General features: G+C 36.6%; 1 protein-coding gene across 19 annotated transcripts in view; it reads right to left on the bottom strand.

Annotated features, from left to right (window-relative positions):
• The window catches only part of NRXN1 (neurexin 1), a 1,135,337-nt gene that overhangs the window by 818,751 nt on the left and 292,749 nt on the right, over positions 1-23,837 (bottom strand). The window lies entirely within an intron of this gene.

Raw genomic sequence — 23,837 nt, forward strand, 5'->3', positions numbered from 1 at the left:
CTGAGTCTCAGTTTCCTCATTTGTAATATAGGGATAATAATAATACTCCATCTTGGATTTTTCTGAAGATTGAAATAATGATGATAAAATATAATGATGATAGTTAACATTTCTTGATTATTTAATGTAGGCTACATACTATCCTAATTGTGCTACATCAGTTAACTTAGAGTTAATCTTCATATTAATTCTACAAAATAGGTCATTTTGTTATCCACATTTTATAATGGAATAAACTAAGTCACAAAAAGGGAAAATAATTTGTGCAGGGTTATGCAGAAAGTGACAGATCCATTAGGTAGTGATGCAAACTGTCTAAAATTATATCTGGCATCATGTTACTGCCTTTTGTCAATAAACAGATTTTCACATTGACTCATGGTTTCACTAGGACTCCAATGTAGTCATTTTAAATCCTTAATTAAAAGAAGAGTGACATAGATTATACAATATAAATCCTCTCCATTCTAAATAACTCATTTTGTTCCTGTACTTAAAGAAAAATTAACAAGTGGTACTGAATCTTAATTCATCAGTATCATATGCCATGGTCATGAATATCATTTGCCTAATTCAAAAAAATTAGAATATGGCTAGAAAGAGTCATGAAAGAGGACTAAGTGAATAAGAAGTATTCAAAGCATTTTAAAATGCTTTTTGGAGCCCATGGAATTGAAAGGGACTACAAAAAGAGTTAACATATAAAGACAGTGTATTTCATATACACATAAAAATCCATAGTTTTTAAAACATATAAAGCATTATATGTTTCTCATATAATCTTTTAAAGAATTCTCATAATTCCTTTTAAAAGATATCTTTAATCAAATGACTCTGACACTTAAAGAGAAACAATACCTTATTGAATTATGTTAAAAATATTTCTTTCAAAACAAAATTGTCACTTCTGAGGTCACATGTTAAATAATTCATATATTTTTTTTTGGAATTCATATATTATTGTAAGAAAGGTTCTGTTCACAAATTTCTGCTCTTTGAAGACAAGAGTTATTGTATTAACATTATAATACTAATGATGGAGCCATAATGGTATTCAATAAATGCTTCATTTAGGAAATTTGGAGCTCACCTCTTGCTATTCTAGCAACAGTAATAACATGTATCATCACACACACACACACACACACACACACACACACACACACCATACATACAAACACACACACATCCTTTCCTATAGCAAAAAAAAAAAAAATTCTTTTTTTCTTCCAAAAAGCGTCCCCAAACAAAAACTAACCATGATGATCTCCAAAAGATCAATCAGTATTTACAGAAAATAAATCTTAAAAAACTAACACCTAGACAGTAATTTTCAAATACAAGACTAAAAATATCGATTACCATAATGAGAAAATGAAAGCATTTATAAAGTGTTCTAATGATTTCAATCTACTCGGAAGATTTATGTTTTTAATTAAATCTATTGCCAAGGCAATACAGAAGAAGAAGATGTTGGCTCCAATGTCAGGGTTAATAAAGTTAGTAGTCCATGAATCAAGAGAGGAGAGACAGGCTTTGAAAAGAAGAAGGTGGGTGGGGGTAATGGCAGATAAATATTGAGTTGAGCTGAAATCTCCATCCCATTGACAAATCTATGTCAGGATTGTTAGGATTATTGCTTATCCATAGGATATCTTTTTTTAAATATAAATTAGGAAAAAGTGGCTCCTTATTAAAACTCATTTCCATCTGTTGGAAAATTGTTCATGTGTTGGAACCAGATTTTGTACCGTCATCTTCCTTAAAATCTTTATAATAAGCATACAAATCAACCATATCCATGCTGCAAATGATATTCCACTATACAACCATATATAGCAGGTCTGATTCTCAAGTTTAGAACAGAGATTTCTTCATGTCCCATAGTGACCTTTTACTACTAAGAAAAAACCTGAATATTTTGCCTACAAATGACTTCAGAAAACCAAGACTTGGTCTTGTCAGCATTTCCATTTATCTCAGTAAGCCTAGTAATAATAAGGTAACAATTTTTCTTAGTATTTATATGATACTCCATTTCTGCAGATCACAAAATTTTTTGCTCTGTAAATTTGAATTACACACTGAAAATATTAAATTTCTCTTCCCTAAAGGTTAAAAAAAATCAGCAACGTACGCACATGTGTGTGTAAATAAAATAATGGCTTTTGTCAATGTTTCTGGAAAAAGAGGGAAGACGGTGGCAGACTAGAAAGACCTTGGCTTGCCTCAGCCCACAAAGACAACTAGATAACTATAACACCATCCTAAATATGCTAGAAATCAACCTGAAGAGTGGAAGAATAAACTCCATGGCTAAAGGCAGAGAAAAGGCCATATTGAAAAAGGTAGGAAGTAGGGAGGCACAGTTTGGAACATAAATGGATCACAGCTGCTGCAGTGGGGAGGGAGCTGCAGTTACAGAGAAGGGTGAGAGACAGACTGGCACACAGGGAGTACACAGGGAAAATGGATCCCCATAGCAATTGGGCTTGGAAGGTGAGAGGGGTTGAAATTTCGTGAGTTCTTACAACCAGTGGGGCTTAAAGTCTAGAGTTTTAAAGATTAGTGGGCTTGGCTGAGATAGAGCCAAGAGGGACTTGGGTGCTCTTGGAAAGAAGGCAGCAGAACAACCCACAGACATACAGTGTAGAAACAGCAATTAGAAGAGCACTTGGGGCACACAGCGGAAAAGTTATTCGCTCATCTTGGAGTGCATCCCAGAGGGCACAGTGTTCATGAAGACACCACTCCAGGCACAAAGGAACTGGTTGGTGCCATTTCCCCCCACCCCCCATCCCCTCAGAACAAGCACAGGGCCATCTTTGGGAACCAGCACAGCACTGACACTTGCTACCTAACTTGCTTACACCAAGTTCCTCCCCACCCTGGGGATCCACCCTTCCCAATCACACTTGCCTCAGTCCTAGCATGGCCCCCTCTCTCAGAAGATCAACCCAAACCCTGGTCGCACTGTCTTCCCACATGGGAGTTTTGCAGCGCCTTGGTGCCCCAAGTGGTAGCAACAGCTCTCATTTCACAAACGGACCAGAGCACACCTAGGTAAAACACACTACATTCAGGCCAGAGACCAAACACTGCCCGTAACAGGCAAAGAGAGACTCTGCAGAAGATTAGGCTGAAGGACAAAGTGGCCAGGACAAAATAGCACAGTACATGCAGCACACAGTGAAGACACTCCCAGAAGTGCCAGGCCCTGGGGAACAGGGGATACTACAAGGCAGGACACTATAGGATTTCTCCTTTATAAGGCCATTACCCTCAAGGACAGAAGACATAGATAATTTTCCTAACATAGACAAACAGGCACAGAGACATAGAAAAAATGAGAGGACAGAGAAATTCAACCCAAATGAAAGAATAAGATATGACCACAGCTAGAGATCTAAGTGACACAGATATAAGTAACATGCCTGATAGAGAATTTAAAGTAATGATCATATTCACTGGACTTGAGAAGAGTGGAAGACACAAGTGAGACCCTTAACATAGAGATAAGGACTAACATAACAGAGATAAAGGGCTCAATAAATGAGATTACATATTCACTTGTGCAATGAACAGTTGGCTGGAAGAAGCAGAGGAATGAATTAACACCTAGAAGACAAATTAATGGGAAGAAATGAAGCTGAACAAAAGACGAAAGAAGAATTATGCAAATAGACTTAGGGAATTCAGTGACTCCATCAAACAGAATAACATTTGTATTACAGGAGTCCCAGAAGAAGAAGAGAGAGAAAAGGGGGCAGAAAATTTATCTGAAGAAATAATAGCTAAAAACTTCCCTAATCTGGGGAAGAAAACAGATATCCAGATTCAGGAAGCACAGAGAGCTTCCATCATCACCAACAAAAGCAGATCCACACCAAGACATATTGCAATTAAATTAGCAAAATATAGTGATAAAAAAATTAAAGAAGTAAGGCAAAAGTAGATAGTAACTTACAAGGGAAAATCCATAAGGCTAGCAGGGAATTTTCAGTAGAAACTTTCTAAGCCAGAAGGAAGTAGCATGATATATTCAAAGTGCTGAATGGGAAAAATCTGCAGCCAAGAATGCTTTGGCCAGCAAGGCTGTCATTTAGAATAGGAGATGTGAAGATTTTCCCAGGCAAACAAAACCTAAAAAAAGTTCGTGACCACTAAACCATCCCTGCAAGAAATATGAAACGGTACTATTTGAGAGGAAAGAGGACGCCAAAAATGACAGTATAAAGGTAGGACACAAAAGCAGTAAAAGGAGATATTTCTGAAAAATATCAGTCAAGGAACTCACAAAATAAAAAGATGTAAAATATAAGAAAATATACCTGAAACGAGGGGAGGAGAGGATAAAAGAATGGGTTCAGATTTAAATGACAATGAACTTAATACAGGTTGTTTGTTTTTTTTTTTAATTTTTTAACAATTATCCATTTTTGAGAGTCAGAGAGAGACAGAACACAAGTCAGGGAGGGGGCAGAGAGAGAGGGAGATGTAGAATCTGAAGCAGGCTCCAGGCTCTGAGCTGTCAGCACAGAACCTGATATGGGGGTCAAACTGACTGACAGTGAGATCATGAGCTGATCTGAAGTCAGACGCTTAACTGACTGAGCCACCTGGTACCCTGATACAGACTGTTATATGCAGAAATGGTCATATACAAACTTAGTGGTAACTATTGATCAAAAACCACTAATAAATGCACAAATAATATAGAGGAAGAAATCCAAATATATCACTAAGGAAAATCAGCAAACCATGCAAGAGAGAAAGATATGAAAGGATAAGAGAAAATCTTCAGAAGCAACCACAAAACAAATAATGACAAAAAATGACAGCAAAACCTTTCTATGAATAATTACTTTGAATGCAAATGAACTAAACACTCCAATCACAAGACATAAGGTGACCAAATGAACAAATAAACAAGACTCACCTATATGCTGTCTACAAGAAACTCATTTTAGACATAAAGACACCTGCAGATTGAAAGTGAGAGGATGGAAAAATATCTATCATGCGCATGGTGTCAAAAGAAAGCTGGAGTACCAATACTGATACAGGAAAAAGTGGACTTTAAAACAAAGACTGTAACAAAAGACAAAAAGGACACTATATAATAATAAAAGGGACAATACAAGATGTAACAATCGTAAATATTTATGCGCTCAACATAGAAGCACCCAAATACATAAAACAGTTAATAACAAGCACAAAAGAACTAATTGGTAATAATACAATAATAGTAGGGGACTTTACACTCCACATACATCAAAGGACAGATCATTTAAACAGACCATCAGTAAGGAAACAATGGTTCTGAATGACACACTGGAATAAATATATTCAGAACATTCCATCCTAAAAGACCAGCACACACATTCTTCTCACGTGCACACAGAATATTCTCCAGAATAGATCATATTAGCCCATAAAACAATCCTCAACAAATTCAAGAAGTTTAAAGTCGTATCTGACTTAAGCACTATGAAGCACTATGAAGCACTACAGCACTATGAAGCAATCAACCACAAGAAAAAAATCTGGATAGACCACAAATAAATGAAGGTTAGGGGTGCCTGGGTGGCTCAGTAGGTTAAGCATCTGACTTCAGCTCAGGTCACGATCTCACGGTTTGTGAGTTTGAGCCCCACGTTGGGCTCTGTGCTGACAGCTCAGAGCCTGGAGCCTGCTTCAGATTCTCTGTCTCCCTCTCTCTCTCTCTTTCTCAAAAAAAAAAAAAAAAAATTAAAAAATTATTTTAAATTAATGGAGGTTAAATAACATGCTACTAAACAATGAATGGGTCAACCAGGAAATCAAAGAAGAAATTAAAAAGTGCATGGAAACAAATGAATTTGAAAACACAACAGCCCAAAAACTTTGGGATGCAGCTAAAGTGGTTTTAAGAGAGAAGTTTATAGCAAATAAAAAAACCTAACCTTGCACCTAAAGGAGCTAGAAAAAGAACAAAACCCAAAACCTAAAACCAGCAGAAGGAAAGAAATAATAAGATTAGGGCTGAAATAAATGATATAGAAACAAACAAGCAAGCAAACAAAACAAACCAAACCAGTATCAATGAAACCAGGAGCAACTTCTTTGAAAAAAAAACAACCAAATTGGGGCGCCTAGGTGACTCAGTCAGCTAAGCGTCCACCTCTTGAGTTCAGCTCAGATCATGATCTTGCAGTTCGTGAGTCGGAGCCCTGCTTCGGGCTTCATGCTGGTGGCACGGTGTCTGCTTCAGATTCTCTCACTGCCCCTCCCTTGCTCGTGTTCCCTCTCTCTGTCTCTCAAAATCAATAAACTTTTTAAAAAATCGATAAAACTGATAAACCTCTAGCCAGACTTACCAAGAAAAAAGGGGAATGGACTCAAATAAATAAAATCACAAATGAGAGAGGAGAAATAACAACTGACAGCATAGAAAAACAAAGGATTGCAAGAGAATATTGTAAAAACTTACATGCCAAAACATTAGACAACAGTGGATAAATGCCTAGAAACATATAACCTACCAACACTGAATCACAAAGAAATGGAAAATTTGAACAGGCCAATTACTACCAAGGAAACTAAATCAGTAATCAAACACTGCCAACAGACAAAAGTCCGAACCAGAAAGATTTCACAGGTGAATTCTAACAACATTTAAAAAAGAGTTAATATCTATTCCTCTCAAACTATTCCAAAAAATAGAAAAGGAAAACTTCAAAATTCATTCCACGAACCAGCATTACTCTGATACCAAAACCAGATAAAGACACTCCCAAAAAAGAGAACTATAGGCCAATCAATATCTCTGATGAATATAGATGCACAAATCCTCAGCAAAATACTATCAAACCAAATCCAACAGTACCTTAAGAAAAATCATTCACCACAACCAAGTGGCATTTATTCCAGGAAGGCAAGCGGTTCAGTATTTACATATCAATTAATGTGATATATCACATCAATAAGAGAAAGGATAAAAAAACATATAGTCATTTCAACTGATGCAAAAAAGCAGTTGACAATGTCCAACATCCATTCATGATAAAAACCCTCAACAAAGTAGGTTTAGGGGGAACATACCTCAACATAATAAAGGTCATCTATGAAAAACCCACACCTAACACCATACTCAATGGGGAAAAACTGAGAGCTTTTCCCCTAAGGTCAGAAACAAGACAAGGATGTCCACTGTCATCACTTTTATTCAACATAGTACTGAAAGTTCTAGCCACAGCAATCAGACAACAAAAAGAAATAAAAGGCATCCAAACTGGTAAGCAAGAAATAAAACTTTCACTGTTTGTAGATGACATAATACAATATATATATATATATATATATATATATATATATAAATATATAAATATATATATATTTATATATTTATATATATATATAAATAAATATATATATATTTATATATTTATATATATATATATATATATATATATATATATATATATAACAAAAGACACCACCAAAAAACTACTAGAATTGATAAATGAATTCATCAAAACTACAGGATACAAAATCATTGTACAGAAATCCATTGCATTTCTATACACCAATAATAAAGCAGCAGAAAGAGAAATTAAGAAAACAGTCCTGGGGTGCCTAGGTGGCTCAGCTGGTTGAGTGTCCAACTTTGGCGCAGGTCATAATCTCACAGTTTGTGAGTTTGAGCCCTGCATCAGGCTCAGTGCTGTCAGCACCCACTTCAGATCCTCTTTCCCTCTCTCTCTTTGCTCCTCCACTCTTATGCTCTAACCCTCAAAAATAAAGAAACATTTTCAAGAATTTAAAAAAAAATAAAGGAAACAATCCCATTTATAACTGCACCCAAAATGATAAGATACTTAGGAGTAAACCTAGTCAAACAGGTGAAAGACCTGTAGTGTAAAAAACTATAAAACGCTGACAAAAGAAATAGATGAAAAGACATAGAAATGGAAAGGCATTCCATGTTCATGGATTAGAAGAACACATATCGTTAAAATGTCTGTGCTACCCAAAACTATTTACACATTGAATGCAATGCCTGTCAATATACCAACAGCATTTTTCAAAGATCTAAAGCAAACAATTCTAAAATTTGTATGGAACCACAAAAACCCCAACTAGCCAAAGGAATTTTGAAAAGGAAAGTAAAGCTGGAGGAATCACAATTCTATACTTCAGGTTATATTATAAAGCTATAGTAATCAAAACAGTATTGTGCTGGTACAAAAACAGACACACAGGTCAATAGAACAGAATAGAAAACCCAGATAAAAAACACACAACTATATGGTCAATTAATCTTCTACAAAACAGGAAAGAAAATGCAGTGGCAAAAGACCATCTCTTCAACAAATGGTGTTGGAAAAACTCAACAGCTACACGCAAAAGAATGAAACAGAGCCACTTTCTTACTCCATACAAAAAATAAATTCAAAATGGATTATGAAACCATAAATATCCTAGAAGAGAACACAGGCAGTAACTTCTCTCTGACATCAGCCATGGTAACTTTTTTCTAGATATGTTTCCTGAGACAAGGGGAATAAAAACAAAAATATACTATTGAGACTGTATCAAATAAAAAGCTTCTGTACAGTGAAGGAAACAATTAAAACTAAAAGGCAACCTAAAAATGGGAATGATATCTTCAAATGACATCCAATAAAGGGGTAGTATCCAAAATATATCAAGACCTTATAAAACTCAACACCCCAAAAATGAATAATCCAATTAAAAAAGATGGACAGATGACATAAATAGACATTTTTCCAAAGAGGGCATACAAATGACCAACAAACACATGAAAAGATGCTCAATATCACTAATCATGAGGGAAATGAAAATCAAAACTACAATGAGATGTCACCTCACACCCATCAGAATGGCCAAAATCAACAACACAGGAAACAACAGGTGTTGGCGAGGATGAGTACTGTTGGTGAAAATGCAAACCGGTGCAGCCACTGTGGAAAATAGCATGGGGGTTCCTCAAAAAGTTAAAAGTAGAACTACCCTATGTTACAGCAATTTCGGTACTGGGTATTTACCCAAAGAATACAAAAACATGAGTCCAAAGGGATACATGCACCTCTCTTTTTAGCAGCATTTTTATAATAGCCAAGATATGGAAGCAGCCTAAGTGTCTATCAGTAGATGACTGGATAAAGAAAAAGTGGTGAATACATACCACGTGCGTGTGCGCACGCGTGCGCGCACACACACACACACACACACACACACATAGTGGAATATTATTCAGCCACGAGAAAGAAAAAATTTTGCAATTTGCAAGACATGGATGGAGCTAGAGTGTATAATGCTAAATATAAGTTAGTCAGAGAAGGACAAATACTGTATGATTTCACTCATATGTGGAATTTAAGAAACAAAACAAGTGAACAAAGGATAAAACAGACACAACCCAAAAAACAGACTCCTAACTATAGAGAACAAACTGGTGGTTATCAGAGGGGAGGTGAGTTGGGAGATGAGTGAAATAGGTGATGGCAATTAAGGAGTGCACTTGTAATGAGCACTGGGCAATGTATGGAATTGTTGAATCAACAAATATTACACTGTATGTTAACTAACTGAAATAAAAACTGAAAATGCCAAAAAATGTTTTCTTTTTCCTTCCATATTTCATTGAAATAGTGTTTTGGCATCAACATATTTTAATATATCAGTACCTTTTTGGTTGAGTATTTTTTTCTGTTTTTGAATGTCTTTGTTAGGCATATCAGTTCTTGGAAACAGTGGCTGCCATCTAGGGTCTAAAAGGTGAAGACAATGGCTGCCTGCTCAGTATAGATTCCATAAACCAAAACATCAGCTGGACACCTGCAGCACTGATTATCTATGGCATTTCTGGGTCTACTAATACAACTCCCGCCTACCAAATAAAGGAATGGGATTTTACTAAAATGTGGGCTAATATATTTAAGAAAACTATCCTCAAAACTATAGAGCTAGTATATTTACTAAATTCTCCTTTGCTCTGACCCAAAGAGGAATGAGTGCATGGTTTATAACAGTTTATTGAAGACAATGGGGAGAGTTTGTTCCAGACATGATTATTATCTGTCATTTTTAGAAAGGTCTTATATACTACTGTGAAACCTATTTTTTAAAAACATCTTTACATCCAATCATATAATACATTTCCAAACCACACAGAGCACATACATGCTCACTCTCACCTACAACTTCCGTCTTGCTTTCCCCCTGAGTAATTTTTTCTAATTACAATCTCATGTTCCACAACTTTTTAAATTTCCTATTGTCAAAAATTATGCGTTTATTGGTGTGGTTCCTTTCCTTTCATTATAAATTCCCTAAGAACTGGAAGATCTCTGTAACTAAAATCTTAGCCCAGAACGTAAGCTATCCAGTTAAGATTTATTTGAGGGGTTTCACAGCACCACTCCATATGCTGGGCATTTTACAAAGTTTGGCTGATTTGCTCCACACAACATTGTAATTTGGTTACCATAATTATCCCCACTTCACAGAGGAGAACATAAAGAATTTAAGTTGTACAGTTAAAACCTGAGAGGGAGAGATGTAAAAAGTATCAGAATCTATAGAGTCAGGATTTGAACTCAAGAACCCTAACTCCAGGCCTGCAGTCTTAACTACAACACTAGCTTATGCTACACTACCTCTGCAGGGAAACTTTTGTGCATGGTCTTCGGTGGGGAAGTGACAAGACAATTCCAGATGAGATGGAAAATAGTGAATAGAGGCTTCCTGAGGTATCTATCAGCACTCCTCACCTTCTAGTCGGCATAAAGAGCAGCGTCCCTCAGGGAATACGGAGAGTTGCCATCTGATACCACCATAATTCACACCTTGCTTTGCATTCTCCCTGACAAGCTTATTCATCAGCCTGTCCTTCTGTTTCAGACTCACAATTCTCTTCAGACTCAGTTTTGAAAGCAAGGCTCAAAATTTCTGTTCTTCTCTGAGCCTGTGGATTCCTTATATTCACATAGAGCCTCCTTTTTGCATGACAGAGATGCCCAAGTTCATTATCAACAGGCTACTGCTGAGTAAAATTTCATCGTTTCTTTACCTTCTCAACTAAAGCAGTTCTCTTTACCTTTGTCATCTTGCAACCACTCTCTGAGACAGATGAGGCACCCAGCATGCTCGATTTCCGTAACATTTACATGATATTAATAGAAACAGGCCAGTATCACAAGGATGACATTGAAGAAAAGTTTGTTCACATTTTATAACATAACTCCCCAAGATTATCTTGCCAGTGGTCTTTTGAAGCAAGTTCATTTTTCACGGAGAAGTGGGTTTTATGTATCATTTTTTGGAAGATTCTTATGTTCTACTAATTTTTTTTTAATTCCCTATTGCCAGTCTGACTGGAACTGTGTAGTGACATCAATATTGTCAGATTCAACCAAGAGTCATTAGAACCACAATAAAATATCATGTCTCTAAAGACTATTTATTATAGTATAAAATAGATTCAAGCATAACTTTAATGAGATTTCTCAGACTGTGTGTCTTTGAAAGAAGCTTGTTTTCCATGTGTAGTCGACCAGAAGATCAGAGCGCCTTCCCACCTTCTCTCATTATCTGAGTGTTGAGCAGTGTAGCCCGCAGGAAAAGAACCATAGGAGTCTCCCTGCATCTCTTAGATGGTATATAATTTATTGTAATGTATTGTGTCAGTCTATGATTATTTCTTTGCTTTTCTTCTACTCTGACTTCAAATTTTTCCATTACCTCTCTTACTGTGATTGCATTTGCTCTGAGACTTACAGATTCCTCCTTGACTGTAACTCAGACAAATTACTCATTACAACCTGTTTTAGTCCTCTGATCCTGATATCTGGCCTTGTTCCTCAATCTTTGCTATAGCCCCAATAATACATTAGATTTTTAGGAAACAACAATGAAATTAAACTTTGGCTATCACTTTCATGTAATACATATTTTTCCTCCCATATAAAAACAAACATACACCAGAGATGCCTGGGTGGCTCAGTTGGTTAAGCATCCAACTTCAGCTCAGGTCATGATCTCGCTTGGTTTGTGAGTTCGAGCCCTGCGTCGGGCTCTGTGCTGACAGTTCACAGCCTGGAGCCTGCTTTGGATTCTGTGTCTCCCCCTCTCTCTGCCCCTCCCCGCTCATGCTCTGTCTCTCTCTGTCTCTCAATAATAAATCAAATGTTAAAAAAAATTAAAAACAAACATACACCAACTCCAAGCAAACTTGACAAGAAACTGAAATGAAACTGGGATGAATTGAGAACTGGAGTGACTTTTTAAAAATTGTCAAAACTATTGAATTTGCTACAATAACTGAACAGAACATTTCCAAGTTAAAGACAACTTGTAATCGGACTAGTCCTTCATATGTTAGTTACCTGGAATTTTATTTATTTATTTTAATTTTTAATAACCGACTGAGCCACCCAGGTGCCCCAGTTGCCTGGAATTTTAAAAGCACTTACATAAACTAGTAAATTCAGGGGAACAGTCTTGCTGGATGGAGATTTTAAAATCACAGTCAGAGCAGATGTTGTCAAGGAGAAGAAGGAACAGAAAGAGGAGGAAAGAGGATGAGTGAGGTCACTGAGAGCTTGGCAAGACTAAAAGTGTGAACACCTTGATCTGCAGGCGGTGGTTCAGAGGGTACAGTTAAGGGATAACAGGATAACAGTGCATTCCCTGTTAGTGTGTGTGAAAAGTGCACATCCCCTGAACCCACCTCTGATCTATTCTGTCAGAATCTCTTGGAGTGGAACCCAGGAATCTGCCTTACAGAGAACCCCCCCGGCCCCCACCACACACACTCACACACACACACACACACAAGGTAACTGTGTCACCAAATTAGAAAACCTTCTCACAGCTATCAATGCATCGATAATCAATACAGGCCTTCTGCAAACTAAAGCAAAAGATGCACACCAAGTTCTGTCTATTAAAATTCTACTGTCCAGTTGCTCAATTTGACTCAGTGTGCCGTGTTTTCTTTTGGCTGCTAGCCTGATGAGCCCGGTTCTTTATTCTGGATCTGATCTGTGTGCTGTTATGTCAGAGAACGGGCTAATTTGAGTCTCCTTTGAAATGTCTGCCTCTATCTAGGTCATAAAAGTTAGGCATGACCTTTAAGTACTTCATAATTCCTTAAAAATATGTCAGTGTTATGCATATATGCATGTCACCAATGGATTTATATATCATTTTTCAGGCTGGATATAAAACCACATGTACTTTCTCCACCTATAATGAAGTAGGAAAATAAATATTTAAAACTATAATTCATTTCTCACATTAGACGTGTAGGAACATATGGATGTGAAAAAAATCGGTGTGCTTTTCTTTTCATAGTAGAGAAAAAATAAGGAAAGTGAAAAGAAAAGAATCAATTGAATAAAAGGAGAGAAAATAAATTTCTGGGAATGTACTGTTCCCAGCTCAATGTTCTCAGCCAGTAATTGAGCATCATAATTATTATTAGAACAGCAACACTTCAGCCAAGGCCTGAAGTCAGTGATCAGCTAAGAGGAGTGCAATGAGTGGTCCTCATCGCTGGAGGAACAGTAACCATGGAGCAAAGCAACACTCTCTGTACCTCTCACTGAGTGAAGCCTAGAATATTTAGATCACATCCCCCTTTTAAAATTGTATGGATGTTTAAAATTACAGATAAATATGTATTTACAAGGTTATCGTATACATTTTAGGGAGGGAGAGCTGGTTAGTCAGAACTCCTAGATTTAATGCAAAATAGAATAAAATTAGTTTGACTCTGATTTTCTTTTAAACTTGCCTCTCAAGAAAGTATGGAAAAGAGAGTGAAGTAAAGATTATGATGGTGCAACACATATTGTTGCCTGTTACTATGCACCACTTCTCTGCAGTATACGCCTTGTGCGTCCATATTTTATACCTGCAGCATATCCATCTCTCTTATGAACCAGGATATTTCCAAACCAAAAAATAGAAGCGAAGCACTGAGCTGAGCATAAAATCAGAAAGTATGATCTCAGTTGATTTTCTTCTGGCACGTGAGGTTCTGTTTTCTGATTCATAAAGATTTAGGTACTATTACATCAAATCGCTCAGATTCCAGTGCGGCTACTACCCTCAAAACTAGACACTAGTTTGTCATTCTTAACAAAAAGTACAGGGAGCTACTGCGCGAAGAGAATTATTAATATAACTGTCCTGTCATTCGCTGAGTGAAATACTGAGTAAGGGAAAAGCCTTTGTTAATTATACTACAAATAAACATTTACTATTTCAGAACTTTAAATGGTGCAACAGGGAAACATTTGCATAGACTGAAACTCGTTTTTGCTGTTGATTGGATTGGCCCTTTGTAATGTTGCCAGGCAGGGGACCAGTACACTTTCAGAAAAATCAAATTTAATTGGACAAGTAAATTGATGAAAAACAAACCAAACTAAGACAAGTAAAAACTGGAAAATGATTTATTTTTCTTGCCTACATCATAGACTGAGCCAAAATTTTGTTTAAATTATTCAGGTTTCTTTTCTATTATGACATATGAAAAACAACCACCACCACCTTCCCAATGATTGTTTCGTTTGAGGTGGGAAAACGAGCATTAAGTGATCAATAGAATGGGCAACAGTGAAGAATGACAAACTTTGTTATCTCTGCAGACTACTCTTTTCCCTGTCATGTTTTATTTCTTTAAATAGATAATACAATTGCATTTAATAATGAAAAAGTAAATACAGTTATGATTTATTATTTTTGTCAGACTACCGGAATCGACAGTTAGATGAAGACCCCAATAATGTGGCTTGAGAATTGGCATTGTATTTCAAGTCTGCTAATCTTTGGAGAAGACTAGTACTTGATAATATAGTCTTGATAAACGATTAACCATTGAAAATTAGGTTAGATTAAAGGAAATTAATTTTCCGCGGGTTTAACCAATGGTTTACAGAGATATTTGCAAGAATGGAAATCAGACTGGATTAACAAACGTGCTGTTTTCATTCTTATTTTAAGCTAATGGCACAATGTGTTTTAAAAGTGCTTAAACTACCTCAGATTTTTTTTTATTCATGTGTGCATGTACATGTGTGGGGACTGCAGTTCTGAGATGTTATGTATCATAGTTTCTCATTTGACCTACCTCTTAAAAATTGTTCTTAAATTACCTGAAGTAGTTATAAATCATTAGTGATTTTGCTCCCCAGAGGACATTTGGCAATGTCTAGAGACATTTTTGCTTGTCACAACTGAGGCGGGACTGTGGGCTACTGACATAGAGTGAAAAGCGGATTCCACTAAACATCCTGCAGTACAAGGGCCGGGCCGACAGCAAAGCGTCATCTGACCCATAGTGTCAACCATGCCAAGCTTCAGAAACTCTGCCCTAAACCTTGAACTTTTACGCAATCTTCTGCAAATGTTTAGTTCAGACAAAAGCACTTTTCAGTGGAACACAGAATGTTGCATTCCAGTAGAGCCTCTTTTCCTCAGCACGGCTGGATGAGTAATGCATTTACACTGGTTGATGTGAATCCAGACTAAGAAGAAACTTCAGTAGCCCTAACTGTGTTATTGCCTTTTTTTCCCTTTCTGTGACAATAAACATCATATTTATGCTTACTTTCTCTTTGCCAGGTGTGAAGATAGAATTCTAATGAGCCATTGAATATCATAAAAGAGGAGTGAAAACAAGCACCTGGCTCAAAGGTCCACTGCCTGCTCATATAAGGTCCTCAATTCGCTCTGGTAGTCCCTATAAAACGAATGAGCTGTAGAGAAATGCTTTTTCTGGCAGTGTACCTATAACTTAAAATATTTCTCACCAGGAAAAAAAATGAATCCCCCCACCAAACACACACACACACACACACACACACACACACACACACACACACAAACCCTCCTCTATTCTGTTGGCTAAAGAGGCAGGGCAGACACATTTCAAAGTATACAGGTAATACATTTTACCACTAAATTATTTTAGGCAAATAAATCCACAGAACAGAAAATGAAATATTCAGGACTTCAACATGTCCAAATGTCAACAAATCTCAATAAATGACTAAAAAATATGAGCTCAGTATATCTCGTCTCCTGCTAAGATATCACAGAGTCTTGTGTTAGTAACACTCTAGTCTTTGTCTTGGCCTGTCTAAAAAACAAAAACAAAAACAACAATCCTGTTAGAACCTAGTAACTCCCTTTGTCTCTTCTGTACCATGTCCTTCAGTTAGTAGCCACACCCAGATGACTTGAACATACGTTATCCCAGCCTAGATTCAGCCTAGATTCTGAGATTCAGATTCAAATACTCAACTGCCTACTTGACATCTTCTCTTACCACGAAGCACCTCACCTCTTATTCTTGATATCTCCTTCTACTTGAATCTATACATTTGATGTACTACCAGCTTTCCATCTTCACTTCCTCCATTCAGGTCCAAGACATTATAATAGGAATTCCTGCAATACCTTCGTAACAGGCTGTCACACATTTACTACAAACCCCTGTCATCTGTGAAAAAATATCTGATCATAGCAGCTTTTCATAAAACTGAAAATAGTCTGTTATTTTAGAATAGAAGCAAAACTCTTTAATATGGCCTCAAAGCCTTCCCTTGTTCTGGAAACAAAATTCAGTCTCATTTCAAACCACTCTCTCCCTGCTTCCTGAATTCCAGCTACAATGGCCTTGAACCTGCATTTCCCCTCCTCTGTCCTACCCCAGGACCTTTGAACATGCTGGTTTTCTCTACCAGGAATGTCTTTTCTCTCTTCACCTGGTTCACCCCTATTCATCCTTTCAATTTCATCACAAATGTCACTTGTTTAGAAAAATTTTCTCAAAGCCCTTGACTAGGCCAAATCTCTGAGAGGCTCCTAGAGCTCCATGTTTCTCTCTTTCCTGGCTGTCAGATATGATTGCAATTTTAGGTTTGTTTGTGGAATCACCTAGTGAGTGTCTTTATTCCTTAAAAGAATATCATAAAGGGCAGGGACTATACCTACTTTTCCTCATTATTAGACACGTAGATCTTACAGCAGTGCTTGGTACCTAGAGCATGGTCAACAAATACGTATCAAATAAGTAAATGGACACTCTAGTGATACTTTAAGAGTAATAAAAAAGAGCTATTTGAGATTTTGGTCCTCATTTCTGAAGCAGTGATACATTGCAGGGAAAGGTGCATTATTCCACAGTGGTATGAAAGGCCAGTGCTTGAAAAATTATTAAAAGAAAACTATAATGGCTTGAGACCAATAACAAACTCTCACTTATGAAACTCCCACTATATCACTCAGATTTTTTTATTTAATTTTCCCAACTCTTCTATACGCCAAATGTGATTATTTCCATTTAAAATAGGAGAAAACTAGGCTTAAGAAGTTAAGTAACTGGGGCACCTGCGTGGCTCAGTAGGTTAAGCGTCTGACTCTTGATTTTGGCTCAGGTCATGGTCTCATGCATTGTTCGTGAGATTGAGCCCCGCATCAGGCTCCACACTGGTCATGGAGCCTGCGTAGTATTCTCTCTCTCGCTCTACCTCTGCCCCTTTCCTGCGCTCCCTCTCTGTCTCTGTCTCTAAAAGAAATAAAAATTTAAAAATTCTTAGCCATTTAATAATTTTGGAGGATCACCCTTTATGAAACGCCTTTTTCTGACTTCCATGTAAGTATACAAGGGCGATACTTGAGACTTTTTGGTCACACAATTAACTGTAAGACGTGATTATTCAATGAAAGTCAGCTCCTAAAATGGCTAAAGATTTTGTTATAAAAAAGCTTACTGACACTAGTCCCAATTTATTATAACAAGGATCCCATCTAGAAAATTGTATTTCTTTTAAAGATCTTTTTAAAAAAAAAAAATCAAGAGTACAAGACTTAAAAAGAAAAAAAAAAAAAACACTGAGCAATATCAACACATGGGAATCACAAGTGAGGTTTGTGGGAAGCAAATTTTCTCCAAACATGCAAAGTCTAAATGGAAGGACAAGGTGTGGTGAGCCCAACCTGAAGACAGGCATTATAAATAGCTTGGAAAGCATGGGTGCTAGAAAACATCTCATTACAGAAGTTTAGATTAAATACTATTTTTGAGAACAATTTCTGGCTTAAAATGGCATATATTAAAAAAAAAAAAAGAAAACAGAAAGCTGCAATTGGCTTGCAGGGTATCTACCACAAAGTAAGTGTGACCTATCCAACAACGGTGTTCACTTAAAAAAAATAAATGAGTAAATCTTGCTTAATTCAGTGGAATTGCTGGTTTTGAGAAGAACCTATTGGGGACCAATTGTTTAAAAATCCAATATTGGTTATGCACTGGGCAAATTTTCACATTAATGGCATCCCACCACTGCCATGCCTATTTGTCACTGACCTCCAGAGGATGATGGAAGCAGCAGTTGTCATGTATTTCAAATAAATTATTTTCTAGTTCAAATGCCTGCTCTCTGCCCACCGTTAAACAATACATAGTCATGTAATGTCTAATTTATTCAGAACTGAGAGAATGTCACACAAAAAAACTCTCCTTGTACAGTAAAGGTATGTAAACTACAGATTTTTTTTTGTAAGTTTATTTTGAGAGAGAGAGAGAGAGAGAAAGAGAGAGGGAGAGGCAGGCAGAGAAAGGAGAGAGAGAATCCCAAGCAGGCTCCGCACTGTCAGTAGAAGAGCCCAATATAGGGACTCGAACCTGTGAATCATGAGATCATGACCTGAGCCAAAGTCAAAAGTCGGATGCTTAACAGACTGAGCCAACCAGGTGCTCCTGGAAACCACAGATTTCTAAGCAATAAAGAAAAATACTGCAATATCCCCAGCCACTACAGTAAACAGAGAGAGCCTAAGTTTTTTTTTTGTGGAAATGGCAGATATTGGCAAATTTTCTGGAATCTCACACAATGTTTCCATTATTGGCACTGATAAAGTCATTATATTAGGGGAGGAGAGGAGAAAATGTCTCAATAATCAAGTATAAACATAACTCACTAAATGAAGGCCCTAAGGATTTCAGATATATTAAGTACTGAAAAGCAAGTTTATACCTGAAAAGAATGACAATATATAATTAAAATGTGAAACACATCCTCATGATCATGATGTTCAGGAAAGGCAAGCAGGACTCTAGAGATTAAAGGACGGCATTCTGACTGCATCACCAGGCAACTGGATACTAGTGAGAAGGTTACAAATGTCACCAAGCATGTCTTGGGTAAGTCACCGAACATCTCCGAACCTGTGTCTTCACCTTTAGAAGACTTGGTTTGGATCCACAAGCTCTAAGACCTGGTCTAGATTTAAAATACCAGGTTTCTTCCATAAGAGGCTCTTAAATACAGAGAAAAAACTGAGGGTTGACGGGTGGGAAGAGTGGGTGAGAAGCATTGAGCAGGGAACTTGGGATGAGCACAGGGTGTTATATGTAAGTGATGAATCACTGGAATCTACTCCTGAAGGCAAGACTACTATTTGTTAACCAACTTGAGAATAATAATAAAAAAAAAAATACCAGGTTTCTTAAATTGTCTGTAGGAATATTACTTGCAAAGGGAGCTAACCTTGGGTTCTAATTAAGTTTCTGAGTTCCGATTCACTATAAACATTGATATTTCCTATAACATTGCATGTTGTAAATCTGTAAATGGCAAAAATTTTACCCATCCTCCATATTATTTCTGGAGTTTCTGGCAGCACAGTAAAAATGGACCACGGGCATGATATTCATTGAAAATATCTTATTGGGGCACCTGGGTGGCTCAGTCGGTTGAGCTTTCGACTCTTGATATTGGCTCAGGTAGTGGTCTCACGGTCACGAGGTAGAGCCCTGTGCCGGGCTCTGTGCTGGCAGTGAGGAACTTGCTTTGGATCCTCTCCCTCTCTGCCTCTTCCCCACTCTCGAAATAAATAAACATTAAAAAACCTTATTAATGAGACTTCCTTATATGACTAAAAAGTATGTATTACTATTGTTTTCAAGATGCCTCATTATGCAATGGGGCTCATAACAATGGATCAGCCACAAATCGAATACATCCTCTGCATCCCACCTGTTTAAAACTCTTCAGCTGAACAGTATGTAGTTCATAATATTCATCCTTTTCTGAGCTAAACAAACCAGTCATTTTATACGGTGTAACCTGTACTAATTTGTTTATGTCTGTCTTTCTATGTCTGTATATAACACTAATTAAAATGTTAGATGAATCCAGTAATACGGCTACCTGCATTATCAGGAAACTTACTAAATGGAATAAGCTTTCACGGACTATTCACTCTATTTTATTGGTCTTCCCTATTCCATAACAGCACATTTCATTAATGTTTATTCATATTATCATTTTTATAAATGCACACAGCAGGAAGGGATTTTAACATTGCCTTCACTATTTAACAGTGAAACATCAAAAGTTAAGTAAGTTTCCTGTCCAATGGGGCATGACTTGAAGAGGAGCTGAAGTCTTCTCTGGCTTAAAAACTTGTTGGTATGTTCAGAGGCACCTGTGTGGCTCAGTTGGTTAAACTTCCAACTTCGGCTCAGGTCGTGATCTCATGGTTCATGGGCTCAAGCCCCGAGTCAGGCTCTGTGCTGACAGCTCTCTCCCCATCTCTCGCTCTCAAAAATAAACATTAAATTTTTTAAAATTTGTTCACAAGGAAGTATGTGGAGTGTTTCAGGCATATGTCTGTTATTGTCATTGAGACATAGAAGTTGGCTATATTCATCGTCACTTCAAATACTAAAAAATTATCCATGCTTTTAAAAGTCAGTTGGCATGCAAACAGTTGTCAGTCTGTGCTGATTTCTCTAAGCCGCTCAGCCTTTATCACATCACTTTTTACCTGTACATGATTCATGATGCTTCATATATTTCTCAGGCAAGGTTTTAGGGTTTTGTTGGTTTGTTAGTATTTAGCTCTAAGCACCTTATAAAACTGTGCTGGTTTTTCATCCATTCTCCCTACTCTACTTTTGTAAGGCATTCAAGGGATCTTGTGCTTCTATGGAAACTTCACCCTTGGCCAGCCCCAGGGACATGAGTCCCACTTAGCAAAGGCATTCTTGGTAAGTCCGTTCTGGTGCCTGTGATTTGTTTAAGAAAGGGTCACGGAGACTGGAGGGAAACCAAGTGGAGCTTGTGGCAGAGGCTCACACTCACATGCACACAGTCCTTTCAGGACTATGGTAATATTCTATTTTAGGAGATGGTAATATGAGGCTGTGATTAGCTGAAGCTACTGCACCCATCTTGTGACCACAACTGCACAAGCTTAAGAACAAAAAATATGCTAAAGATGCCAGAGCAAAGACGGCCAGATTCAAAGGAATCTGGAACTGTCAAACCACCTGACGTCTGGAGTTTTGGTTATGTGACATAATAGTCTTGTGTGTTATTTTCCTTAAAGAAGACATATTCTGACACAAATAAAAACCAAGTATTCACATCATCTTGTTTATCTTACTTTTCAAGACTCTAGTGCAGTATAGTATATAGCAGTGTGTATGGTAAGCATTCAGGAAATTATCACTGAGTATATGAATGAGAAGAGAAGAGACGCTTTTTAAGACCATCTCAATATGATGAAGCTAAACCTTTAGAGCAACTGATTCACCAACTTCCAAAAAAATTGTACAAATGCAGAGTAGCAACTTAATGAAATGTATTAACTTAATGAAAAGTTACTTTTTGTGTTTGTGTTAATGTGTATGTGTATGTTTATGTTTATACAAAGCAGTCCAAATGATGGTTAATAATGAAAAAAAATGAGTTTTCCCAGGAATTACTTTCCTGGAAAAATTAAAGTAGGTTATAAATTTCCCCACTTTTCATATACGTCCCAATGTTTAGTGTAGAAGTCTTAGAAAAGTAAGGGGGAAAGGGAAGGAGAAATGATGGAATAAAAGTTCATTTTGGAATCAGAAACTGATTAGTAAGAAGAATGATTTTAAGCAATTCACTTTTGGAGAAACTGTCATACTTGATAATTTCTCACAGCTTCCTTCATCAACCTTATTTTTAGTTGAACCCATAACATAAGAAACAATTAGACAGCATCGCCAACCTTATCATGCATTAACGCCAGTGCAAATTAACTCCTACCGCTAAAAATACTCCTTCTCTCTGTCAAAATCTGTGAAGGATATGACTTACTGCACTTAGAGTATAATTGTGTCTCCCTGCCTGCAGAAAACTGACACATAAAAATCAATATTAATTAAAAAAGGATCAAAATAAGACACTGCCATATCTAAAATTTTTCTGCTCAACACATCTGTATTTTCTATTCTTCGTCCCACCCCAAACAATATTTCTAATATGAGAAGAAATTAAAAATGTATCTCAGAAGTCTGGAATCACTGTGCCCTACAGAAAGTACAAAATGTACTTTATCCTAAAATTTCATGTATTTAAAAAATGTCATTGTTATTACACATTTATTTTAATGCAAAAGTAATGGTGCACCATGTTCATTTGGTAGCTTTGCAAACATGTGCCTCAGTCTGTGAAGTCTCATGATACCTCTTTTTCTTTCTCCATTTTCTTCACGTTATCTGTCTTTCCACAGGGCACTGTCAATAAAGAAAATGTTAACCATCCCCAGAAAATGTTAGCATCACTGAGACTATTTATTCTGGAACCCTAACACTAATCATTTCAAACACATTGATCACCAAGAACAGGAAATACAGGGTTGGAGTCTCTTCTGTCCTTTGCTGGTCTGGGTTCCAGTTATGACTTGAGGCTACCTCTGACCCCTGGGGCCCTAAGTGGTGTGAAATATTTTATCGATATAAAAACTCATTCAAATGATTGTAGTTTTTTAATGCTTTTAAAAAAAAAAACTTATTTATTTATTCTGAGAGAGAGAAACAGAGAGTGTGTCAGCGAGGGGCAGAGAGAGAGGGAGAGAGAGAGAATCCTAAGCAGGGTCCACACTGTCAGTGGAGAGTCCTACATGGGGCTCATACTCACGAACCATGAGATCATGACCTAAGCTGAAATCAAGAGTCACTCCTTCAATCAACTGAGCCACCCAGGCGCCCCCAAATGATTCTAGATTTAACAACCTGGTGTTTCTGTGAAAATAAATATCATGACCTGGCTGTATTCCACCCACAAACAAAAAGCCAAAAATATATAAAAGGAAAAAAAAAAAAGAAAAAAGGAAAAAAAAAGTAAAGCAAAGAAAGATATAGAGGAGATAAATAAATATTGATTATTCATCTGGTTTAGGTAGTTTTGTCACTTACCTGATCCATTTTAACAATTTTTGCTCAACATATAGGAAGATGGAAGTATACTTTAAACCTTTTGCTAAATGTTCCAGAAGGAAAGAAATTTACCTTGGGATGCATATGTGTGTGTATATATATATATAGTATATTAAAGTATATATGTATAAATATATGTGTATATTAAAGTAATATACACATATTATATTAATATGGCAGTATATTATATATCATATATATTATATATTATATGTATATTCTATAATATACATATTATAATTACTTTAATTATAATTAATTATAATTACTTTAATATATATACTTATATTGTATATTATTGTATATGTCTGATATATTATATTAGATATTATAAGCATCATAATATATACATCTTAATTTCTATACTAAAGTTGTTACATGGAGCACATGGGCTCTGTAGTCAGAATGGTTTGTTTTGGGTTAGAAACCCAAGCCTAGTAACCATAGCCAAATTACTTACTCTCAGAATCTCAGTGTTCTAATCTATAGATGGGCATAATAATACTACTATCTAATAAGTCCCTGGAGAAGATTACATGAGTACATAATAAAT

This window comes from Panthera leo, chromosome A3 (assembly GCF_018350215.1).
Source record: "Panthera leo isolate Ple1 chromosome A3, P.leo_Ple1_pat1.1, whole genome shotgun sequence".
NCBI lineage: Eukaryota > Metazoa > Chordata > Mammalia > Carnivora > Felidae > Panthera > Panthera leo.